The sequence below is a fragment of the Amblyomma americanum genome, chromosome 10 (assembly GCF_052857255.1).
Source record: "Amblyomma americanum isolate KBUSLIRL-KWMA chromosome 10, ASM5285725v1, whole genome shotgun sequence".
NCBI lineage: Eukaryota > Metazoa > Arthropoda > Arachnida > Ixodida > Ixodidae > Amblyomma > Amblyomma americanum.
In genome coordinates this window covers 123,480,232-123,493,234 of record NC_135506.1, presented here as the reverse complement: position 1 = coordinate 123,493,234, position 13,003 = coordinate 123,480,232, and the positions used below count along the sequence as shown (strand labels likewise).

At 44.3% G+C, this 13,003-nt stretch overlaps 1 long non-coding RNA gene across 1 annotated transcript in view; it reads left to right on the top strand.

Moving 5' to 3' along the window:
- LOC144107522 (uncharacterized) overlaps positions 1–13,003 on the top strand; it is a 54,814-nt gene that overhangs the window by 40,521 nt on the left and 1,290 nt on the right. The window lies entirely within an intron of this gene.

The following is a 13,003-nucleotide window of genomic DNA, read 5'->3' as shown; positions in this document are numbered from 1 at the left end:
GAAAGCGTCCTTCCTTTTCGCTGAATTTTAGGGCTAGCCAAGTAAAGCCACTGCCATTTTTTTCCATCCACTTATGCGGTTAAATTCGTATATCAATTCTAGTGGACTTGATCATTGATTCAGGGTGTCAGAAGACCTAATGAAGATTTGCTTTATGTCGAAAGAATGTACGCGATAAATTTTTTTTTCTTTTACGCTGCCACGCTCTCGCTGGTCATTTACTTCGTGAAAACGGTGCGCGTTCTTTGAATGTCTGATCCACAAAAATAACTGCTCAGAACTTCTTTCTGCTATTTTTTATACCAAATTAAGGCTCGAAAAGAGCTGATCTGCAATAGATGCTACTGCTTCTGGTTGATCTTAGTTGGAAATTGAAACCTCGAGCATTAAAGCAAAGTGTCTTTGTAGTGACCTTATAAAATATCGGTGGTACTGCTAAACCAAAAGGTAGCTATGCACTAGTTTTTATGTCCCTTTCCTGCACGTGAGCACAGCTATGTATTACATGTGTTAATATTAATTTGTTGAACTTATCAAAATCGACCAGAGCAGCATCAGAGCATTGAATACCTCAGATCACAACGCCTTAATAAGCTAGCTATCGCTGTGCAAGAAACACGGGCAGCTACAGCACAGCTGGCAAACGAACGCTAATGCTTTGTTAACCGCGCGATTAACGGAATTCTATGCTTCATTTTCCTGAAAAGTTCAGGCTAGAAGCAAAGAGTTTTCTCTTTGTGTTTCGGGAACTCCCCATGGCTTGTTCTAGGCGGTGGAAAAGTAGAGCCTACAGGTAAGGACACACTGCAGCGGAAAACCGCGTGCGGCGCGCCGCCAGCGGCTACCGCTTGCCCCGAAACCTGCCCCGGAGGCAGGTTGATCTGCCGCGCTGAGAAAGGGTCAATGTCCTTTCAGTGTAGGTGGAGAGTGCCTCTTTTCTCTGCTTCCCTCTGGGGGGATCACTGCTCAGAGCAGGGGGGGGGGGGGGAGGGGTAAGAGAGGAGGGAGGTCTGAGAAACGCAACATGGGACGCACAAGGCGGGCGTCTAGGGCGCATGGCGGGCAGGAGTTGACTGATTGGGGACTGGAGTAGTGATGAGAAGAGGTGGTTCACCACGACACTACACAACACCGCACAATAGGAGCACTGCACTGCCGTGGAGGGGCATATGGATGGTAAGGCTGCCCGCACTGTGACTGTCCTGTTATGGAATGGGAGAGGTCCGTTGACTGCGCTTGGAGCACTGAGAGATCACTCTTAGGAAAAGGACACAGCACTGTGGAAACCCCGACAAAAGTAGTCTATAGTCAGTCTATAGACTTCTTATAGACTCTATTGCCTTCCTATAGATATTTCTTTTTGTTTATTCATACTCTATAGACCGTCTATAGACAAAACTCTACTAAAAGTATATGCCCATAAATATGCAGGTTGTCTTTTCGCTGTCTATAACATTTGTATTGCCTATAGACTTTTCTCTTAGGTTTGTCTATAGAAAGTCTATATACTTTACAGACAGGAGTCTATGGACAGTATACAGACTGTCTAAAGAATTTTCTGCAATGTAATTGAAGGTAGGGAACGCTGCAGAGATGAGGGATACTCTTATGCACTGCCCGATTGTTCATTTGGGGCTGACATGGACTGGCAGAATGTAGGTCACATAAACACAGTAATGTATAGCTGTGCTCTGACAGGAGCAGAAGTCAGTGTATTAACGGGGAGAGGCACACCTACACACTAAGCATTATGGGCATTGATGTGGGGAACAGGTTGATCAATGGGAGTAGGGAGCATAATGAGGCACTGGCGGTAATATGCGAATACATAGATTAATGGTTGGCAGTTCTCACTCTGCCCTGCGAAGAGTGGAGTAAAAAGTGAAATGAAGGTGGAAGAAAAGAGAAGAAAGACAAAAATAGTTGTAAAAAGAAGAAAAAAAGGGGGATTGGAAGAGGGGAGGACATTATGCACTGGAAGGTGGGAGAATAAGTATGCACTCGCAGTAAAAGGGGCACGATGTCTTCAGTTGGAATGCCGAGGTTGAGATTGCATTGTATTCAAAGCAAAGTGTCTCTATTCACTGTCACTAATGCAAGTCAGTATACACTGTAGTTTGTAAACACACAAACAAAAGGGCTGTGCACTGACACGAGAAGAGGTCAATTTGCACTGAAAGCCAACAAGGAAAAATGCGATGTGCACTTGCTTGGCAGGAAGTCGGTTTGCACGGCAAGTTAACAGAAAAATGGATTGTGCACGGCTTGGGAGGAAGTCCATTTGCACTGTAAGGTAACAAAAAAAATGTCGCTGTGCATGTGTACAAGTGTTGTTAGCAGTTTTAGATATAAGACCCTCTACGAAAGACACTGCATGACAGCATGAGGAAACAAAAAGTATGCAATATGAGGTAGAATTGGTAATAATTGCTGACAGAAATTATACATAGGGACAAGGATATATGACGATATGTAGTGTTGAGATCATAGGACTCAGGAGAGGGTTGTGTGGTCGAGGAAAGTGAGAAGATGTTGACAGCCTCGCAGTACGTGCCATTTGGGAAGAGGAGGTGGTTTTCAGTTTCCGCAGGCAATCCGAACTATTTTTTACTGTGAATTATTGTTTCTATGTCCGGCCACTTTCGGCGGCTTACCGCGGTGAGGGGAGACCAATATAGGCGCGCGATTGAATGGATAGATGGAATGGATGGAAGGTAGGAGCGTCCCTTTTGAAACGGGGTGATGGCAGTTGCCACCATGCTCAACTTTTTTCTCTTTAATTTTGTTTAACTGTCTTGTAAGTTATAAAAATTTGTCATTTTATTTAAATAAGTCTTCCGACACTTTTAACCTCATGTCACCTCTCTGCTTTTGAGCCTCCAATCTTCCAATCGCATTTTGCTCATTTCCACCGCAGATTTATTTACACCACCGTTATCTCTAAACCCTAATGCCTCAGGAAGAGAGACTATGCCTGCATCGACATCGGGATGGATACCATCATATTTTAGTATGAGGTGTCCTATTGTTTCTACAGACACAAAGCATATGTGCCATCTTCGTTAAATTTATTTGTGTGGATGCGCGTTTTAGGACACCCTGACCTAGCTTCAAAGGGCAGAGCACTGCCTTTTGAGTTTCATAAAACGCTTCCTTCCTGATCTCACTTTTCAGTATCGACATAATTCTACAGTATGCTTCTTTTTACCTTCCGCGTTTTTAACCTGTAGTTTACGGCTCTTTCTTTCTCCGTCCTCGTGTCTGGCATAATTACTGGTTAGCTTTCTAGGTCTTTTCCGCCAGTGTGAGTCAACGCTCTTTCTGCATAGCTATTTAAATACCTTACCTGCCACCTGTTATCGTCCAATTTCCTCAGGCGTTCTTCGCATAGTATTCGACAATGAGCTTTCCGTACTTCGAACGATGTCCGGGCCACATACCCCTGTACTGCCTCGTTTGTGGTTTTCCCGTTGACAACCAGCGGTAATCTTCAAGCAGCTCTCTGATTTACTTCTAGTCTCGACTGAACTTCTGCCCTTACCCACAGAACCCCATTCCCGAAAGTAGGCCCCGGCACCATTATTCCTTTCCAAATACCTCTCAGTACTTCATATTTGTTTTACCTCCATAATGCCCTATGCTTCATTATCCTGGTATCTCTTCGCCCTTTTGCTATGAGAGACTGTTCGTGCTTTTCCGTGTACATCTGCCCTTTGTTTACCCATAATCCGAGATATTTGTATTCGGCCACTCGGGGCATTTCATGGCCTTGTATTGTAATTACCTTCACATTTGAACAATGAAACACAACGAAGAATGGGCATCACAAGCGCGGACTCGCAACTAGATTTTTATTCACGTCAAAGATATCTTAAATACTAAGACCGCCAAACACAAAACAGTGGGAAAACAAAGGAAAACAAGACATAAAAGCTAATCGTCATGCCCACAACGATTACAATCGGCACGAGCGCAAAGCTACACATCTTGGCTGGATAAGAACATGATTTCTTTATTAGTTAGTGCAACAGAAGGGTCAATAATGCAACTATCAGATTCCAAGCGGATGTGAAAAGCCTCCAATATCTCGCGCGTTCGGCTGTCATTATGTTTACCTAAGATTACGGTGTTAGAAAACAGAGGGGTGCATGTGCCTTCTCTCCAGTGAAGGGCCAGGTTACAAGATGACCCATTATCCCGGGACCTCTGGTGGTCACTTAGACGAGCGTTAACGCAAAGTCCAGTCTGGCCAATCTAAGTCACCCCGCAAGTGCACGGTATCCTGTAGACAACACAGACATTACAGGGCACAAAAGGGCTCTTATGGTTGGTCTGATAGCCTCCACCCTTTTTCTTCGCGGTTGTTGCATTTGCCTTCGCTTCCGCCTGCCTGCACTCACCTCTAGGTTTGCTTGGCGCTGAAAAAGCCCCATCGTATCTCGCCGCCACATTTTTTAAACCATGCCCAACACCATGTGTGTAAGGCACCACCACAGACTTCTTTTTTTCTTATTTCTCTTGATCCATCTTAGAAGCTTATCACATTCCCTGGAAATCGCATGAGAGGGGTAACCGCTAGATTTTAATCGGCCAACTTGACTCAAAATGCTTTCGTTGATTCTTGCAAAGCATGACTTTTTCATTGCAGATTTCAGGCTAGAAAAAAACAATGCCATTTTTTACCAATTTTGTATGGCCTGATTGGTAATTTAGGAATGACTTGGTAGAGCGAGGAGAGTATTCCCAACACACATGACGCCCTTCAAAGAACAGTGTTAAATCCAGAAATTGAAGTACCGCTTCTTTAGGAAGTTCAGTCGTGAAAGTTAGGCCCATAGCGCATTCTTTGAAAACCTTCAGTACGTCTACCAACCTACGTGTAATGTTCCCATTCTTAACAAAAACAATATAATCATCGACATACTGAAAGGTTCTCATAACCCATGACATCAACTGTCAATGATTCTGTCTACCCTGGCAAGGAATATATTGGCTAATACAGGTGCTACTTTAGATCCTCTGCACACTCCATCATTCTGCACAAACGATTTCCCTTTCCATTCAATGACAGTTGAAAGGAGGTAAAAAGACAGAATCTCTGAGAAGCTCTCAAGGGACACACCACAGCTAGTAATAAATTCTTTTTCATTGTTGTGTTCAACGATGCACATTTTAGCACTTTTCATGAGCGCACCATGTGGTAGAGAATAATAAAGGTCTTGCACATCGATACTGAAAGCATCACACCTTCCCGGGTTATTGGATTTTAGAAAGTCAGCTATAGCTTCGGAATTAGAAATGTGAAAAGGATCCTCAAATATCAGACACGACAAATGCTTTTGACGATAGCTGCACACGAAGAACTGCCAAGTGCCGTACTCAGACACGATATATCTAAAGGGAACGATGTCCTTATGCGTCTTCGCAGAAAAGAAAACCTGAAGGTGCGATCCTTTTGCACCCCTAACAGAAGCCGCGAGGCGTTGAAAGTTGTTTTCCTCCAAAAGACGGAGGGCACCTGCCTTGACTTTGTTAGCTCTGAAAGTCACAGACTTGAAGTTCATCGTTAAGGCTTGACGCGCTTTTTTTTCAAAGGTGCCAGCAGGGAGAACGACGAAGCACCCTTCCTTGTCGGCGACCATTATTCTGAGGCCACTAGATTCTGCAAAGTCAACGAGCTTCCTCATGCGGCAATAATTCCCTGGTCCTCCTTTGTTCTTTCGAAAACGTCGATACATTCCGAGATGCAATGAAACTGGCTTTCTTTGTCTGCCAACTGGAATATTTTCTTTGACACTTTCAACCGTGGCTCATATGCAAACTTCGGTCCCAACCTGAGAGTTGCTAGGTGTTCTTCCGGCACGTCGCAGTCGCCCAGGAAAACGACCTTTCCTTGCTCCGCAACGTCCTTCTTCCTACTCGGCAAGCCTGCGCGGACTGAGTTCCAGAGGAACTCTAATTCCATCGTCCCACACCACTCCGAGAATCCTTACTGCCAATCGGTCCTGCCACAAACAACCCGTAGATGGTCTTTGAAGAACCGTGCTTGACGCCACAATTCGGACTTCATGATTTTGCACACTCGCCTGGTATGTCCTCTTGACGCTCCAAAAAACCACACACCATTTGAACGTCATGAGGGCAAAGCCCGTACCTGACATGCCAAAAGAGAACTCTGGCCCTGCACACACGCACACAGCGATAGTGGACATGATGACAGCAGCATTGCCTACAGGGGAGCTGGTTAGAAAGATTAAAAAGAGGGGAGCCCACGGTACTAGAAATTACATTCGTCAAGGCTGCGAACTGGGTGAGTTGGTACTTATCAGTTGTATCGTTGAAAATAGTTGAAAGTACCCGATCAGTTGTATCGTTGAAAATCATCCCACCTGACTTAGGTGCGCTAAAACTGAAACCTAGAGTGTGTCCTTCGTCTCCACAGCAATTAACCAGAGTTTTTAAATGTTCCTGGCTATCTGGTAACAGTACAATATCGTCCGCATTCTTTAAACCTTGTAGTCATTGCTCAACAACCTTTCCGCATAATCTGTACGACAGATTATAACCTAGATTGCTTCCCTGTAGCCTTCTTTCCATACTTATCATATAATGCATGAACAGCAGCGGTGATAAAGGACAACCTTGCCTTAATCCTTCCAGCACCTCGACAGTTGCCGTACTCTTAATTCCATCCCTTGTTATTTCAACTTTATTTTCTAGACATATTTCCTGCAGAAAATCAATTCCCTCATGACCGATACCTTAATCTTTTAGTATGTTCCATAGGAGTTCCCTGTTCACGTTGTCGTATGCACCGATTATGTCCAGGAAGGCTAAATACAAAGGTCTGTTTTCTGCCTTAGCTATTTCTATGCACTGGGTAAGCACGAATAGGCTATCATCTAAGCGCCTACCTCTTCTGAACCCGTTCTGAAATTCTCTGAGTGTTCTATTACTTTATACCCATGACAGCATTTTTATTTTCACCGCCTGCATCACCGGCGTGTATAAAACAGATGTCGTAATCGGTCGGAAGGATTTTATGTTCATCTTATCGCCTTTCCTTTATACATCAAATTCCTTTTAATCTGTCTCCAGCTGTGCGGAATTTGCTTATTTGTTATGACAGCCTTCAATCTTTTGTCAGCGTTTCCTTGCCTCTTGGGACGAGTTCATTAATTAGCTTGATTGAAATTTCATCTATCCCTGCGGACGCGCATTTTGGAATATTTGATTCCGTTTTTTTAGTTAAGATTGGTGAGTTCTAAGTTGTTTTCTGTTGTGCTGTCCTGTGTTGCCCCCTCATTTGTGTCGATTATCCTATCGTGTTTCCTTAATGACTCAGCTATAGCTGATGAAATGTAGTTCAGAGCGTGATCTCGCTCCCAACATTTTCCTTCGGCATCGTGAATCTCTTCCTGCTTTCTGGGATTCGCTTTACCCAGCCAGCTGATATGGTTACAGAGTTTCCTTGACACCACTTTAGTTGGATCGCGAACTTGAACCAGCCAGCGATCAGAGGGCTGCTTTATTTTAGCCTGGACGAGGACTTGCACTTGCTGTTCCTTTTGTCGATAATATTCCCATTTTTGGCATTTTTCGCCATCAGATAACTGCGCCCTCCTTGTTTCTCTGTGTTCCCGTGATGCCAACCGTCGTGCGATTGCGTCCCTACCTTCCTTATTCCACCAACTACGTGGGCGAGTTGGTGGTGATCCATCGTATTAAAAACTAGCGCTAAAAACACAGACAGAGGACGAGACGAGACACACGGAAGGCGCCTTCCGTGTGTCTCGTCTCGTCCTCTGTCTGTGCTTTTTAGCGCTGGTTTTTAATAAGTTGTTGTTCTGTTGCTCCTTTCCGAGACGTATCCATCGATAAACGGTGTATCTTCTAGATCCCCGAGATGTGTTTCGCATAGCGCGTATATACCTACTTTTTCGTCCTTTAACTGCTGTTCTATTTCTAACCATTTCGCTCTCGAATTTCTACCGGCTTGCATTTATTTATTACATCCTCAAAGGCCCCATTGAAGGGGTATTACATGAGGGAGTGGAATTCAGGGCACATTGTTGATTCGATGGATTTTTTGAATGATAATGGGTCGGAGTGAAGTACGACGGTGTTGGGCAATTCATTCTAGTCCTTTGCAGTGTGGACAAAAAATGATGACAGGTGAGCACTAGTCCGGGCAAGAGGAGGGTAAACGGCCTTCTGGTGGTTCGTGCGGCTAGAGATGCGGTGGGCAGGGCTGGTAACAGACTTGGTCATTGGGTGATGGTAAAAGTTATGAAAAAGGCATAGTCTTGCAATTGTACGGCGGTCTGCCAAGTTTGTAAGATGAGCATTACGTTTTAGTTCAGTGACACTTACATGATAGGAATAGGCCGAGTGGATGAATCTTGCTGCGCGGTTTTGTGTTGCTTCCACTAAGTTAGAAAGGTTACTTTGATATGGGCCCGATACCGCGCTTGCGTATTTAAGTTTGGGACGAATGAATGTTAAATAAGCTAAAAACTTTACGGATGGAGGAGCGAAGGGTTCGGCGAAAATAAGCGATAACACGATTAGCATCGTTAATAATCTGCGTTACGTGATGTGACCAATTGAGATCGCGGGTTAAATTAACACCCAAGTATTTATACCATGTTACAGCAGTGATTTCGGAATTGGAGATTGAGTAGCTTGAAGTAGGTTGGGGGCGACATCGATGAAAGGATAGGAGAGATGTTTTCTTCGCGTTTAAAGACATTAGCCATTCGTTACACCAGGTTATTACGCAGTCAATGTTGGATTGTAGGAGTTGGATGTCACTACTGTTGGTTATTGGGTGGTAAATAACGCAGTCGTCTGCAAACATGCGCATGTTAGAACACAAGTTAGCTGGCACGTCATTAATATAAATAAGGAAGAGAAGGGGCCCGAGGACGGTGCCTTGTGGCACCCCAGACAGAACAGAAGCATAAGAAGATGTATGCTTATAAGCTAAAACAAACTGCTGTCGGTTAGTAAGGAAGTTCCGAATCCATTCCAAAATAAAGCAATTAAGATTAAGGCGTGAAAGTTTGAAAAAGAGCCGCTTATGACGAAATTTGTCGAAGGCCTTTTCAAAATCAAGGAACAGAGCGTAAACTGGAATGTTAAGGTCGAGGTTGGAGCTTAAGTCGTTAACAAACAATGCTAGTTGAGCGTCGCACGATAAACCTTTTAGCAAACCATGTTGAGCAGGCTGAAAATAATTAACTGAAACGAGGAATTTCATAATATGCGAGTATATTACATACTCCATTAACTTTGAAACATGCTAGTGATGGATATCGGTCGGTAATTATGACTAGAAGACGATGGGCTCTTTTTTGGAACTGGAATGACCTTGCCCACTTTCCAGTCTTCTGGTATGACACCTGATGAAAGAGACTGGCGAAAAATATGGGAAAGTATTACGCTAGTAGTATGCTTCGTGTTTTTGAGTATTTTTGCGTTAATGCCGTCGATACCTGCAGATGACATTAGTTTCAAAGAGTCTATAAGTATTACAATACCATTAGGGTCAAAAGCAATATCAGGAACGGGCGGGAAATAAAAGGACGGGAAATCAGGAAGGTCACCGCCTGGTTCGCGAGTGAAAACAGAGCTAAAGGTTAAATTTAAGATTTCCTCAACGTCTTGCTCCGCAATTGGATTATTATCGTCGCAAAGTGTTATCGTATCGCTCAATTTAGGATTGATGTACTTCCAGAATTGACGAGGGTTTGTGCGTAGCATACTGGGCCGTGTAGATGAAAAAAAAAATGAATGCTTGGCTCTGAGAACTTCTCAGGTATAAAATTTTTCAGCTTCATAATATTTATTCCATGTGTTCGGGTTCTTAGAACGTGTAGCGGATCGAAAAGCCTGCATGTTTATGTACCTGATCCTGGTGTTAAATTTCTTTTTGTAGTTTTTCCTGGACCTTCTAGTGACCATTTTGTTGGGGTCAGCCGCCATTGTTGCACTTTATACTTTGCTTCTACCTACCCCTACGCCCTGAGCCGCAGTGGACACCCTAAAAAAGCTACTGCCCAGCCTGCCAGGCGCCAGCCGATCTCGGCTCCTAGCCTTCCAATAAAATGGATGTCTTCTCGTGTAAAGCCTCTGCCAAAGCGTGCTCTATGCACTTGTGGGTGTTGTAGGAACAGCGCTAAGAACAGGACAGAAGTCAAACATGGAAGCACAGGGACGGGCGCTGACTATCAATTGAATCTTTATTTCGGAGCACAAACATATATAAGGGGGCAGCAAGGGGGTACAATCAGGTATGCGCGGTCACATGGAAACAGTGAATAGTCACGTCAAATAATGAATTTAGACATCTGAGGCTGAGAAGGACGGAAGGGAAGAGGCGATATAACAGAAAAAAACGATAAAAAACTGCACGGTGTAGAGGGCCGTCACGCGAACTAAGAAAAACCAGATGAAGGATTAAACAGGATGCGAAAGTATGACGAAAAAATGGGTTTATAAAAGTTTTAAACTCGTGGAAGCGATAGTGAAAGAATAAAACCATTAAAAACAATAAAAATTGCTGTGTGCGGCTAAAAACATCTAAAGAGGGCGTTCAACATTTCTCAAGTTTAACAGGGGCCAAAAATTAAAAAGACTAAAAAGTTTTTGAAGACAGTCAACGAAAAAACGCCAAAAACCAAAGCACCATGAACCCCAAGGAACTAGAGGGGAAAAAATGTCTGCTAGAACACAAATACCCTGAGTAGTCGCCTCTCAAAAGGTATGCCCAGCTGCCTTTAAGAACATCAATTCTTTCTCAGAAAGGCAGATGGACAGAGTGCTCACACAGCAGTCTTTGGCACGCCGGATTTCGATGGCTTCGATTATTTCTCTAGATAAGCGATCCCGTCCTTTGCCAATGATCGCGCACCCGTCGTAAGCAGGGGTGCAGGTGTCGTAATTACACTTTTTGCAATGTTTTGCAAGGTTCCCGGTGATAGCTACCCTGCTCATATTATTGTGGTGTTCTTGTAGCCTGGTGTTTATACATCTCCCCGTTTGGCCTATGTATTTCCAAGTTAGTAAAGCGAGGCATCATCAGCCTGTGCCTCAACAACGCCCTTCATAAATCCTGTGACCATCTGCTTCAAGAAAGTCTTCATAAACAGATAGGGCGCCTCCATGCTGCGTGCTACCCCTTGCAGCTCATTATAGCAGTAGCAGAATGCCTCAATAAAAAACGACGGGAACAACGTCCACCAGCACCCAATGGAAACGACCGCAAAAAAGTTGTCGTTATACCCTATCTGCACAACGTCAGCCATAGCCTGAAAAAAGTTGGCAAACGAGCAGGCGCGGACTTGGTGTTTTCGGCACCCCATAAGCTCTCCTCACTCTGCAAGAGAGTTAACAGTAGTAGAGTTCCTCCTGGCTGTGGGCAGACGCATGGCAATCCCCACGTTTCATGCGCCACAGGTGTTGTATATTCAGTTCCCCTGTCCTGCGGAAAGAAATACATAGGCCAAACGGGCAGATGTATAAACACCAGGCTACAAGAACACCACAATAATATGAGCAGGGTAGCTATCACCGGGAACCTTGCAAAATATTGCAAAAAGTCTAATTACGACGGGTGCACGATCATTGGCAAAGGACGGGATCGCTTATCTAGAGAAATAATCGAAGCCATCGAAATCCGGCGTGCCAAAGACTGCTGTGTGAGCACTCCGTCCATCTGCCTTTCTGAGAAAGAATTGATGTTCTTAAAGGCAGCTGGGCATACCTTTTGAGAGGCGACTTAACTCAGGGTATTTGTGTTCTAGCAGACATTTTTTCCCCTCTCGTTCCTTGGGGTTCATGGTGCTTTGATTTGGCGTTTTTTCGTTGACTGTCTTCAAAAACTTTTTAGTCTTTTTAATTTTTGGCCCCTGTTAAACTTGAGAAATGTTGAACGCCCTCTTTACATGTTTTTAGCCGCACACAGCAATTTTTATTGTTTTTAATGGTTTTATTCTTTCACTATCGCTTCCACGAGTTTTAAACTTTTATAAACCCATTTTTTCGCCATACTTTCGCATCCTGTTTAATCCTTCATCTGGTTTTTCTTAGTTCGCGTGACGGCCCTCTACACCGTGCAGTTTTTTATCGTTTTTTTTCTGTTATATCGCCTCTTCCCTTCCGTCCTTCTCAGCCTCAGATGTCAAAATTCATTATTTGACGTGACTATTCACTGTTTCCATGTGACCGCGCATACCTGATTGTACCCCCTTGCTGCCACCTTATATATGTTTGTGCTCCGAAATAAAGATTCAGTTGATAGTCAGCGCCCGTCCCTGTGCTTCCATGTTTGACTTCTGTCCTGTTCTTAGCGCTGTTCCTACACCATGCAATACCAACTAGCCCGTCAACTCGCTTTCCTAAAATTCTATGCACTTGCTTGTTTATGTCTGCCACTTCCTTATCTCTAACAGCCCTAACGTCCTTGACAACCTCTCTGTTCTCTCCTTGCACCTCCGGCACTGTGCACACCACGATCTGCACTTGCTGTGCTATCGCCCTTAAATCGTCAACTCACTCCGCTAATCTTTCTACTACTTTTGTGGCTTCACCATTGAGGACATCATTTAGCCCTGCCGCTACCACTACCAAATTGCGCTGTGCAACATTCTTAGAAAGATCGGTTTTTGTCTCTCAATACTGCGTCCATTGCCCTGCCTGGGAATGCCCCGACTGCAACCCGCTTATCACCCTTTACACGCTCCATTATAGTTCTTTCCACCTCCTCATATTTGAGTCACCACAAATAAGCACTAGGGTATTCTCTTGCTCCTTCCTAACTTCCCGATTATGCTGCCTCTTATCAGTGACTGTGACCTCATTCCTTGAGGTTAGCTTGTTCCCCTTCTCTCCATCGCCTCCATACTTCCTAGCTGCCACGTGTGCGTAGCTGTTCCTGTCTAAACCTGCCTGTCCTACTTTCCTATTGCTGTCCATGCTAGCGCAGGCTCCAACCACGTGG